A 12,715-nucleotide genomic window follows, 5' to 3' on the forward strand; every position below is an offset into this window, starting at 1 on the left:
ACAAACAAGAAATCAAGCAACAAGCAGGCAACCCATATCCAAATGTGGCAAGGCCACTGGAATTGCCTTTAAAAGGAAAGAAAAAAACTTTACAAAATAAAAACTCTCAAATAAGAAAAATATAAAACTTCGGAGAGGGAAATTCCTATTAAAGGGGAATAATAAATGGAAACAAATCCTGAAAACTTTCAATGTTTGGCTACCATCGTTCCGTGGTGGTTAGGAATATTTTGGGAAATAAAATTAAAATTACTTTCATAAGTTACTGGAGCAAGTGTGTTGAAGTGGACCAAACAGGGCCCTAGGTTTTAACTGTATTCTGTAAAGGGCACAGAGGGAAAGAAGGCTAAAAGGAGGGGTGGGACTGGGTTTTGAGGGGTCTTGTAGGCCTTCCCAAGGAGTCTGAACCTCATGCGCAATGAGGGCTACAAAAGATTTTGCAGGGGAGAGGGGAGAAGGTGGGAGTTGTGTTTAGCAAAACATGTCAGTAGCCTCGTGGAGAGAAATGGGTGGAGGGAGAGGTAAAAAGCCCAGTTGGGAGGGTGTAGCAATAACTGATGTGGGAAAGAGGGAAGACACTTGAGCTGGGGTAAAGATGACAGGATAGTATGGTGGGTGGTATTTAGATAGAATTATCTGAGCTCTTGGTGGACAATGATGGCAGGTAGGCGTGAGGGGAGGAGAGGAATAAGAGAGACCTCTGAGCCTGGGGATCTGGGAGGACGATGGTCATTAGATCCTCAGGTGCTACTCCGGCCAGAATCACAGCCACTGGCCACAGGTGTCTGGTGAGCCCCTGAGATGTGGCCAGTCTGAATTGCGATGTGCTGTCAATACAGCACATACACCTGTTTCAAAGAGTAAGGACCAAAAAAAATGTCAAGGGGCGCCTGGGTGGCTCGGTCAGTTAGGCATCTGCCTTCGGCTCAGGTCATGACCCCAGGGTCCTGGGATCGAGTCCCACATCGGGCTCCCTGCTCCGCGGGAAGCCTGCTTCTCCCTCTCCCACTCCCCCTGCTTGTGTTCCCTCTCTCACTATCTCTGTCTCTCTGTCAAATAAATAAATAAAATCTTTTAAAAATAAAAAGAATGTCGGGGAACCTGGGTGGCTCAGTCGGTTAGGCCGCTGCCTTCGGCTCGGGTCATGGTCCCAGGGTCCTGGGATCGAGCCCCGCATCGGGCTCCCTGCTCAGCGGGAAGCCTGCTTCTCCCTCTCCCTCTGCCTGCTTGTTCTCTCTCTCTGTCAAATAAATAAATAAAATCTTTAAAAAAAAAATAAAAAGAATGTCAAATATCCCATTAATAATGTTGCTTGTGGATTACATGTTGAAATATTATGGATATATTATAGGGTTAAATAAAATATTGAAATTAATTCGACTTTTTTTTTTTTTTAACTTTTAAACAATGTGGCTACTAGAAAATGTTAAATTGCCCACGCAGCTGGCACGCGGTCTCTCTCAGACAGTGCTGCTCCTGTGACTGCCCATTACACTTCGATTCATGTCCAAATTTCTCACCATGACTGTCAAGGCCAGCTGACCTCTGCCAGCCTTGCCGGCCTCAGTGTGGGCCACACTCCCTTCGGTCGGCAGGTCTCAGGCACGCTGGCCTTTCTGGTCTGCCAGCATGCCAGTGCTCTTCCCTGCCTCGAGGACTTGGCCTTGGCCGTGCCCCTGCCTGTACCTTCTCTCCCCAGATCTTAATCTGTTGGATCCTTCCACCATTCACACACCATCCGGCACAGATCGCATCTCGAGAGTGCTTCTTTGGACCACAGCTGTTTCTAAAACGGTTTTATCTCCTTCCTGCAATACCACTCTATCCTCTTGCATTTTTATTTTCCTCAGAACACTTCATCTGTATGGAAATTACCTTGTTAACTGTTTTGTTTAATATTTTCCTATCTCTTCCTGATTACTATGTAAGCTTCTAGAAGGCAGGGACCCTGTCTTCTTCCCCTCTGTATCTCCAGTGCCTGGCACCGTGCCTGGCACTTACGGGTGTACAATCACTATTGATGAATGAATGAATGGAGAAATGCAGAAACATTGGAAAGCGGAAGTTTTGGGGAGTGTCTCAATTGTTATTTGCTGTGTTTTACACCATCCCCAGACTTAGTGGCTTGAGAAAGGACACTGGCCGGCCTGGACCCTGAGAACAGAAGCCACATCTTACTGTCTGAATTAGACTGACTTCATGCTCTTCCTCTGTCTTCATTAGCAGAACTTTAGTGTTCCTCTCCGTTGGTATGACCGTAGCTCTCCAGGAGTCTCCCGCCCAGGGAAATGGTTCGATTGTTCATTAAAGGAAATTCCTGTCCACTCTTCAACGGGAGATAGTGACAGACAGACTGTGTCTTAAGATTCTCTGAATTGCTCAGCTGGAAATCCCTGCCTTGATGTTTCCAGCAATCTTGGATTGTCACGTGGTGATTCTTGCCCAATTCTAATTATACCCCCGTACGGAAAGACTGTCTTAGACCAGGCTTCTAGTTATCAATACATTCTGACCTTACCTCCCCTCTTGGAGATGCTGACAAAGCTCTGCTAGGTGTTCTCCCTTACTACAGTAAGCAATGAAGTTATTTTTGTCTTATCCACAGGTCGTGCTCATTTTACTTGGGGCCAGCTTTATAGGCTTAACAGAACCACTGTCATCGTGTGGGGTGACAGGGCTCAGCCGGCCAACTCTTCGGCTCCACATGCTATGGGCTGCGCTACCTTCGTCTTGGGCCTCCACCAGCTGAAACATCCACGATGGCTCCCTGGAACGTCTGGTGTGTTGGTGGTGACGGCTGGAAGGCTGGCCTTGAGCTACGATACTGGGATGGCGGGACCTCTCTGTCTCTCCAGGTAATCTTGAGGCTTCTCCCTCTCCGTGTGACCGCTCCACCAGATCTCCTCTCCATCAGTGTAGCTGAATTCTCACAGTGGCAGCTCAGGGCTCCCCGGTGTGCAAGAGCGAGGCTGCCAGCCCTTCTTAGGGCTTAGGCCTTGAACAACAGCACCTCTGTCACCTTCTGCTCATTAAAACAGACACAGGGCCAGACCAGAATCAAGGGAAGGAGAAAAAACTCCACTTCTCCACTGCGGATCTCCCAGAGAGCTGAATTCAGAGACTGAGATGCTTGTTAGCCATCATGATTGGGGAGAAGAGTGGAACCAGAGGCTGGGCAGGGCTGAGAAGGTGGGGAGCCTTCTCCTCAATCCTCAGGCTGAAGCCCCAGGGCTGAGTCAATCCTGTTGCATGAGCAAAGGAGACCAGCAATGTTTTCTGAGCAACCCCAGTATGCCAGGCAGGCCCTGGGCTGATCTTAGCAGAGGGATGCAGAGAAAAGCATCCAATTGTCTCTGTGTGCCGGTCTAGCAGTGAGAGACCCAACAAAGACACTCAGGACTCCGGAAGATAATAATTAAATGCTGAGCGGAACTGTAATGATTATTAGCATTGCTGGCATTCAGAAAAGAAAAATAGTTTCTCTAAGCTGTTGTCAAAGACTCACTTTCTTAAAATATAAACATTCCAGTTATAAAAGTAGCATACCCACTTTACAGAATATTCGGAAAATGGAGAAAGGAAAAGCCCCATCCATATTCTCCTTTCCTAACGCAGCCACTCAGACAGTGCCGGCGTGCTCCCTCCCAGCCTCGTCCTGTGAGTGGGTGCTGTGGGTATGCTTGGGAACTGTTAAGGAAGGGTGGCTTTGTGGGGCTTACTCACGGGGTTACAGAGAGGACTTCTCGGTCCTTTACAAAGGACCCACTGGGAGAAATGGCTCGGTCAGGGCTCTTCCTGGGTCTTCTGTCATTCATCAAACCAGGACGGCCAGAGGGAGCGGCAGGCAAGGGCAGTATAAAGAGTCTCCTGGGAACTTTGGGGAAGGCAGGTCTTGGTGGATCCCTGGTAGGGTAAGCAGGTGCACTGGGGTCTGAGGCTGTGCCTGGAGGTGGGAAAAAGACAAGGAAGGAGGCAAGGAAGGAGGGAGAACATGCCAAGACAAATGTTGCCTCGGGGTGCAGGGTGGGGTGGCATGGGCCCTCTTTGAGACCCTGGGTGCCATGGTCAGCCATCCATATGCCTTGCCCAGGCTGGCCAGAGGTAACATCTTCTGTCTTCACTGACTGGGTCCACAGAATTGGGTTGGGCTTTTTGTTTTACTGGCCTTCGGGGCTTCAGGGGTCACCTCCTCAGTGAAGCCTTCCCTGATTACCCATTCTAAATTAGACCCTAACCCCACTTCAGTCCCCTTCTACCCTGAGTCCTATTTTAGTTTCCTCTTAGTATCTACCACGAGTTGACATTCTCTCCTTCATTTATTTGTTTCTTTTCTTTTTTATTGTCTTTGGCACATGGGAATAGAATGTGTGCTGAGAGCCACGGCCTGGCCTATCCTGTTCTCTGCAGAAGCTCTGGTGCCTGGAACAGAGTAGGCACTGCACTAATCCCTAGTGATTGACTGACTAGCCAGTCCCCAACGGGAGCTGCTTCGTTGGCCAGTGACCCACCCTGGTGCAGGATGCCCCTCCCTGCGGGTACTGGGTCCTGAGCTGCTGGTGACCCGAACAAACACTAGCGTCTCCTCTAAAGAAATCCCTCAGGTAAGAAATGCTCATTTTGATCTACCACAAAACCGAATGCAAAACACTGGCAGTCACAGACAGGAGAGAAAAGCCCAAACATACTGTATCTAGAAAGTCAGCAACCGCTTCATGCCTAGGGGACATTCAGTTTACAGGGACCATAAATGCAAGAAGCATTTTTTTCTGAGGGGGCCTCATCCATAGCTGGTGCTCTAGAATCACGTGTTACACCCTTCTATGCTTTCCCCCACTGCTTTCCTGGGTCCCAGTGTGACTCATTCATCTATTACAGGATGGCTCTTTTTCAAAGCAGCCATGCACATAAGATCTTCAAAATCGGATGCTTTTCTTACTTCTTAAAGTTTGGGATTTACTTTGCCATTCCCTCTGTAGAATTTTTGATTCTGGAAAATTCCTGGTAATTCATTTGTGCTAAGGATCATGAATCTTTATGTTGAAAAGAAAAGCTTGCCTTCGATTGCATTCATTCTCTGACACTTGGGAGACAAGAGGAAGGAAGGAACCTGCAGTTCTCGTGCCCTGAGAGATTTTAGTTACGCGTATTAAAGCAGCAAAGCAGGACTGAGAACAGATTTCGAGCTGCTCCATACTGGTTCTGGTTACGTATGTAGCAAAAGTGCATGGACCGTGGAGACGGAATTTAGGCTTCCCTTGGAAGTCAGCAGGAAAGTGCTACTCATGCAACCACGGAGACAAGCTTTAGAGCGGGGCTCAGTCCCCTCTGACACTGCAGAGAATGAGGGAAGGAGAGTACTCCAGCCAGAAGATACGGGTTCCAGAGACCTACTTTCTAGCTGCCTCCTGGGCCAAACCAACTACTCTCTTTGAAACTGATTATCCACATTTGCTACCGGGTTAACATTACCAGTCTTACTTACCTACATGAATTGCTTTTGGGATCAAATGAGGCGCTGTTTGTGAAAGCATTTTGTGAACCTTGAAGTATTATTCAAAAGTCGGTTGTTGTTTTTACTAATATCCAGCCTCTTACTATACTGGTGTATAGCTTTCTGAATGCTTCTGTGTGCCAGGCACTGTGCTACATGCTGGGAGTACAGAAAAATGTGTTGTTTTTGCCTCCAAAACTTGCCCAGTCTGGGCTGGGGAGACAGAGAAGCAGACACTCTAATCCAGTAGCATCAGGGCCGTGTGCGAGGCCTCAGCATGGGACAGGAGGGATGAGGAGGGGTCATAGCAGGGTACTGGAGGCAACAGGTTGGGCTTCTGGAAGCAAGTGGATTGAGCAAAGTCTTGCAGGACACGTAGGGTAGGAGGTCCCTAGATGGAAAAAGGGAGGAGACACAGCCCAGCACAGGACAGCGTGTGTAAAGGGATAGAAGCCAGAGGGAGCTTGGAGGGCTTGAGCCACAGAAGCAGCTTTGCATGTGGGGGGTGCACGGACAGGATGCAGCTTTCTTATAGACAATGAGGCAGGTGAGTAGGCTGGGAGCAAATCACGCAAGTTTTTGAGTCACAGAGGCGAGAGGAAGCCTTTGGAAGTTTTCTCCCAGAGATATGATTGCTGGGATAGATGATGGAGTATAGGTTGGAGGGGGACATGAGTGAAGGCAAGGAGCTCAGGCTGGAGAGGGGAAAGCAAAAGCTCCAAAACTCCCGCGCGCAAAGGCAATGACAATGGAGGTGGAGATTCCTACGATAGGGAAGCCTGAGGGGAAGTTCCTGGTGACCCCTGACACTCAGGGAGGAGATGGGTGGGGTGGAGGAAGTCACCTTGAGCCTGGGGAAGACAGAGATAGGCATCTCGTAGGCGCAGGGTTTGAGACCTACTGACTTCCATGGGGAGATGTCCAGTGGGCAGCGGGGTTCTGGTTTGGAGCTCAGGAAAGAATTCTAGATGGGAGACAGCAGATTTGATGGTCTTCCTGCAGATGCCAGTCACTGTCCTGGGTGGCTCAGCAACAAAAGAAACAGGACATGGATGGAGTTTTCAGGGGCAGTGACCTTCACAGGGTGGGTAGAAGGAAAGAATCCAGTGACGGATGTTGAGAAGTTGCCAGACAGGTTGGAAGAAGTTAGGAGGAAGAGGTGGTGCCCCAGGGGCTAAGGAAGGAGAGAATTTCAAGGATGGAGTTGGCACCTGGTCAAAACCTCACGAATGTTGACAGAGGGAAGGACAGAAAAGTGACTTTCTGGTTTGTTCACTGAGTTGCCCGGGCCAGAGCATTCTGTGGAGAGGGGGACACAGAAGCCTGGTGGCTAAGGTGGCCATGAGAGGACTGAGACAGGGGAGGCCACGAGGGAGATGTCAGGAGTTCTCCGTGAGAAGGGAGAGAAGTCGCAGGTGGAGAGAGCTACAGGCTTGAAGTTGGTTCTGTGGAGACTGTGGAGAAATAAATGTGCTTACAGGCTGGGGGAATAAGTGAAAAAAGGTAAGGGAGGTTGAAAGTTAGGAATAAAAGCAGATGTTTTCGTGGACCACACCTTCCATGAAGGGGAAAGGGGTGGCTTCAGAACCTGTCCCTGAGAAAGGAGGGAGAACCACCCAGGTGAAGGTGAGCTTGAGGGAAGATGTCAGGAGATGAGGAGGAATGGAGATTAAAGAGAGATGGATGCCACCAAGGATAGATCTTTACCCGAAGAAGGAGGAGCCATGGTTTGGCAAGGGTCTGGGGAGGCAGAGATTGTGTCCTCACTCATAGCCCATGGCATCCATGCTCCCTGGCCCAGGTACAAGCCCTGACTTCCGGGACCCCACTCCCCAGCCCAGGTGCGCACACTCATCCTCCGCACCCCACCCCACTTCCCGCCCACTGGCACCCTGGGTGGGGAAAATGAATAGTCATTCATCCAGCAGGCTCAAAACAAAGGCAGAACCAGGCAACGAGGGGGTTCATACCCAGGCTGCAGGTAGAGGGGCATCCATTGAAAACAGAACGAGTTTCCAGGGAGTACAGTGGAGAGGCTGAGGATGGTCCCAGCAAAGGAGGAAAAGCACAGAGCCGAGGCTTGCAGCCCCGGCGGGAGGCTGCATGCTAAACGAAAAAGCTGGCGTTTAAAAAGAGAGTTGAATTCAGCCCTCCATCAGGTTAGACACTGATTGCTAGATTTCAAGACGATGGACTGTTTGAAATGCAACTTCTCTTTTTAAACCCGTGTGTTTAAATATGACTATGGCCTTCCTTAGGTCTTTGTGACTGTGTGAGGCAAGAACAGCATTTTAAGTGACCCTTTTTGAAAGGCTCCCAGCATTAAACTGTTTCAAAATGCCTCTTCTTTGGATGGGTACTCTCTGTTTTGAACTGACAATGGAATCTCAAAGACATCACACAGAAGTAGTTGCAGAGTTCTCTAGAGGATCATATATTAATGCTGCCCCTCCAACCTCGGCCTCCCCATCTTGCCCTTACCTCTACCCCAAAACAACAAAACAAAGAGCACGAATGAGCCGGTGCACTGGGAGGTTCCATGGATCTGCCTCTTGCTTCAACCGAGTTTGGACGGAACAGACTCAGAGACGCCCCTTCCACCAGCCTCCGACCACCCTCCAACCTTTGTTCCAGTCGCAACTTTGGGAGCCATCTTCTTGGCCACCCTCTGCCTCTGGCATGGCCAACACCCTTTTTTGAGCTTAGCTCCTTATTATGGATCAACCACGATCTCCCAGATTCGTGAGAATTATTCCACTGAGGTGGAGGCTGCTCAACCACCTGCTCAACATGCATCCGCAGGGTCCTACACCTCCCTCTGTCTGGGCTTCTATTTCTACCACGACGATGTGGCTCTGGAGGGTGCGGGCTGAGAAGAAGCGTGAGGGCACCAAGCTTCTCTTGAGGGTGCAAAACCAGCCCAGAAGCCATCCCATGATGGCGGTGGGGGGGGACCCTGGATGCCATGGAAGCCGCCCTAGTTCCAGAGAAGAGCTTGAACCAAGACCTTTGGGATCTGCATGCCCTGGGTTGTGCCTGCTCAGGCCCCCATCTTTGTGACTTCCTGGAGAGCCACTTCCTAGAAGAGGAGGTGAAAGGCAGCAAGAAGATGGGCAACCACCTGACTAGGAACCTCTGGAGCCCAGCAGTCTTTGAGGCGTCCCCCCTAGTGTCTCCCTGGTCCCAGGGCTTGTGCCTGAGCATCTCTCTGCAGCCACTAGGCAGCTTTTTAATCACCCTGGAGCCCTCTCCCAAGCCCTGGATCAAATGGACCACAATAAAGCTTTTTGCCGCAAAAAAAAAAAACAAGAACAAAAAGCACACAAATGAGTCTTTAGTTTTGGGGTTTTTATTTTGAGGCTTGGTCTCCTCTGCAAGGCATTAATAGCCAATTCCACAATTACCTTGTTAGGTAGAGTTTTAAGGGAAATATCTGTCTGATTCTGCAAGATTCTATTTTTTTTTAAATATTTTAATTATTTATTTGAGAGAGAGAGAGAGAGCACAAGTGGGAGGGAGGGGCAGAGGGAGAGGGAGAAGCTGACTCCCCACTGAGCAGGGAGCCTGACATGGGCTCAATCCCAGGACCCCAGGATCATGACCTGAGCTGAAGGCAGACACTTAAACGACTGAGCCACCTAGGCGCCCCTCTGCAAGATTCTATTTGTATAAAAATAATCATGGGGTCCTAATTATGGAACAGAACACAAGAAAGAATAACTTTGCGTGTTCGAGAGTATTTGTTCTTCACAAATCTGGGGTGTGGGAAGCCTTCCTTTACATTTTGTATCCCATCCCTGAGCCCATATATCTACTGGGCATTCACTAAAATGAAGAAATGCCTTCAGCACTTTCCCACTTAACTTTTACTCCTCAACTCATATATGGCAGTTGCTTCTGAAACTAATTTGACATTGCTTTTGCTCTTTCCTGGCCCTGTTAAGGAATGGTATTCCTGTTATACATTTTGATGCCATAAGGACAGGTTTTATGGCTAAGGGGGAAAACTGATAGAAGAGAAACTACGTTAGCAGGAAACAAGACATTTTGGGTGGTGGTGTTTGTCGACCCCAGTTTTTCTCTAGGCTGGAGTTTTCTGTAAGCTGGATTTACAAAGGTCATGTCTCACATTGGTAACTAAACAAGTGAAATGAGCCTAACATGAAAGCAGATCACATGTGTGAATAATAAAATAGTAAGTTCCAAGTAGTATTCCTTAAATAACATTGCTCTCATTGAGTGATACTTGTAATTTTAAGGGACAAAAGTGCATAGAACTCTGCTTGCGCAAAGGCAGATTACAACTGGAAACATATCCGACATAGAATAGCTACAGTAAAGCCTTATTATTAATTTAGGTTACAGTTATTTACTTGGGTTGCAATCATAGCTCTTTTTCTTACTATAAAGAAAGATTTATACAGTTCACCCTTGAACAATGCAGGAGTTGTAGCACCGATCTCCCCCATCTTCAAATCTGCATATAACTTTTGACCCCCAAAAGTTTACCTACTAATAACTTAGTGCTGATTGGAAACCTTAGTGATAACATAAACAGTTGATTAACACATATTTTGTATGTTATGTGTATTACATACAGTATTCTTATAGTAAACCAGAGAAAAGAAAATGTTATGAAGAAAATCATAAGGAAGGGAAAATGTATTTATAGTACTGTACTGTATTTATTGAAAAAAAAAAATCCATGTGCAAGGGGACCGGCACAGTTCAAACCTGCATTCCTCAAGGGTCAGCTATAGTTTAAATAATACTGCAAAAGTCATGTTTAACCTGTTTAGGAGAATACGTTCTTTAAATGACTTTAATGCATTCGTTTTATAAGAGCAAGTGCTTTTGTAAACTATGAATTCAGACTCACTACAAGTATTTGCAAAGTTTACTGCTCTCTCTATTGGATATTTAAAATTTAGATTTTTCACTAATTCAGACTGACATTCTTGTTTGATGAGACTAATTCAGTAAGTTTATTTAATTCAGTAAGTGTATTAGTGGGAAAACTCTAGCCAGTTGGGGAACTGTGTTTCCTAAATGGAAGGAGTCCTGATAAACAACAGATCACATTCTTTTTTTTTTTTTTTTTTCCAGAAAAGAAGTGGACAAATGAGAAGGATGGGAAGCAATTTTTTAGGATGAAGAGGGAAAGTGGTGGTATTTTTAACTCTTGTTTTTCAGTTTTCCCAGTAAGATAACAAGATATTACAGTAAAGGATAGGGTCTTAGCAGCAGATATGTGAGCAAATCCCTTGAGGTGCAGTCTTCCTTTGATGTGCCACGCAGTGGACATGATTCTCACTAACATGGCCCAGCTCCAGAATCTAATGTGTGGCCTATTTGTTTGCCACAGCGGAACTACAATGCCCATCTATTTGGGTCTGTTTCCCCATCTTTCACTGCAGATGAAAATACTGGGTTGTAAAATCATCCCAAACCTATGCCCGATATAGGTTCTTATAGCCATAGAGCATGTGTCAAAATGTAGAGACACGTTGAAGCAACCTGAGGAAAGAGAATCATAGACCATGGATTTGAAAAGGACTTTAGAGACTTCTGGTCTAACCTCACCTTGTCAGGGAAGAAACAGAAGCCCAGAGACCCCAGGGGACTCGCTCAGCATTTCACAGGTAGTGGCCAATTTGGAACCAGGATTCCTTGACTGTGCGTCCAGTTCCTCGACTACATCACAGAGACTGTGCTCATTCGAAAGATATTAGTATCATAAGATGATTAATTTTCAAATTAACCACTTGACAATAACCTTTCTTCGGTGGAATTTGACTAGTTATATACCGTGCCAGCCATGTCTGCGGTCACACAAATTCTCAGGTTAATCATCATTTGGAGGATCAAAATCTTGCCTGCTATGACATGTCCCCTTCTTTTGCACCAGCAAGGTACACTACTCCTCTTCTCTGGCACTTAACACAGAGTAACTATTATTATTATTATTATTATTATTATTTTACTGGTTTGTCTTGCCTACTAGACTGTGAGCTTTACAGCTGTAGAGATCATGCCTTTCTTCTCCCTTTATTCGTGTACTGCCTGGTTCAGTAATTATCGAATGAGTACATGAAATTCAGAAGCTATGGAAGAAGCAGTGGGCCTTTCACACAGGGCCTGATGCAATTAGAAGCAGCCCGTGAAGTCACTGGGCAAAGTTCAGGGTTGGCTTGCTGTTTGGTGAGCATCCCTCTCTCGCTGGGGTGGCTTGGGCATCACCATAGCTGACCATGCATTGAGGTCTCCTGCGCCAAACACCATTCTAGATGCTTTACGTGCATTTACTTATTTTATCCTCACCACCCTATGAAATACTATCCCTTTGAGCCCCAAGTTACAGATGAGGCTCAGAGAAATTAATTTGTCTTGGTCTTACAACCTAAGCAATCTGAAGCCAGATCCTGTGCTTTAAACCCTTGGGCTATTCTGCAATAAACCAAGGACTGAAGCAGACAGCTTGGTCCTCTTTTTTTTTTTTGGCCTCTAAGCCAAGTTATATATTTGAAAATTTAAATATGACTACCATGGCGAACTTCCTGAAATTTCTCAAACTGGATCTAAATATTTACCCATCTCTGCCTTTTCTTTCACCTCCCTATTCCTCCTTTCTCTGCCCGTTGATCTCATCTTTCAGCTCTCAGCTTCAAGTGCCAACTCCCTGAAAAACTTACCTGGTTTCCTCTCAAATCAGAATTAATCTCTCTGTTCTTAGGTGCCCTTTGTTTAAACTTCATTGTCGGCACTTACCTCACCATGCCTGGGATGAGCCACCTGAATGTTTGTCTATCCTCCTAGCTAAACCAGAGCTCTGGGAGTTGGGGGCTGTGTGGGAATTAATACTATCTTTGTAGCACTTGCAGTGGACCTGCTGGGTACTTAGTAGGTGCGCAGGGTTTTTAGAACCGAGACACTTTTTTTTTTTTTTTTTTTTTTTTAAGGAGTCCAGAGTTGCTGTCCGGCGGCTCTGTCTTTTTTGGGACGCCGGTGTGGGCTGAGATGCCCTTGTCGCCCCCACCCCACCCCTCCCTGCCCACTCCTGCCCTGGCTCGGCCTGACGCTTGGCAGTGCTCGGCAGGCCGCGAGGGCCTCTGGTGCCCCGACACTGGCCTCGGCCCAGTTTCCCCGGCTTCTAAACGCGGCCCGGAGCTACCGGGGGAACTGGAAAAACACTGGCAGGCCGCCCCACCCCCAGGCCGTGGCGGG

Source organism: Mirounga angustirostris, unplaced genomic scaffold (genome assembly GCF_029215605.1).
Source record: "Mirounga angustirostris isolate CCGP_5_RB_7025 unplaced genomic scaffold, mMirAng1.0.hap1 SCAF_1, whole genome shotgun sequence".
NCBI lineage: Eukaryota > Metazoa > Chordata > Mammalia > Carnivora > Phocidae > Mirounga > Mirounga angustirostris.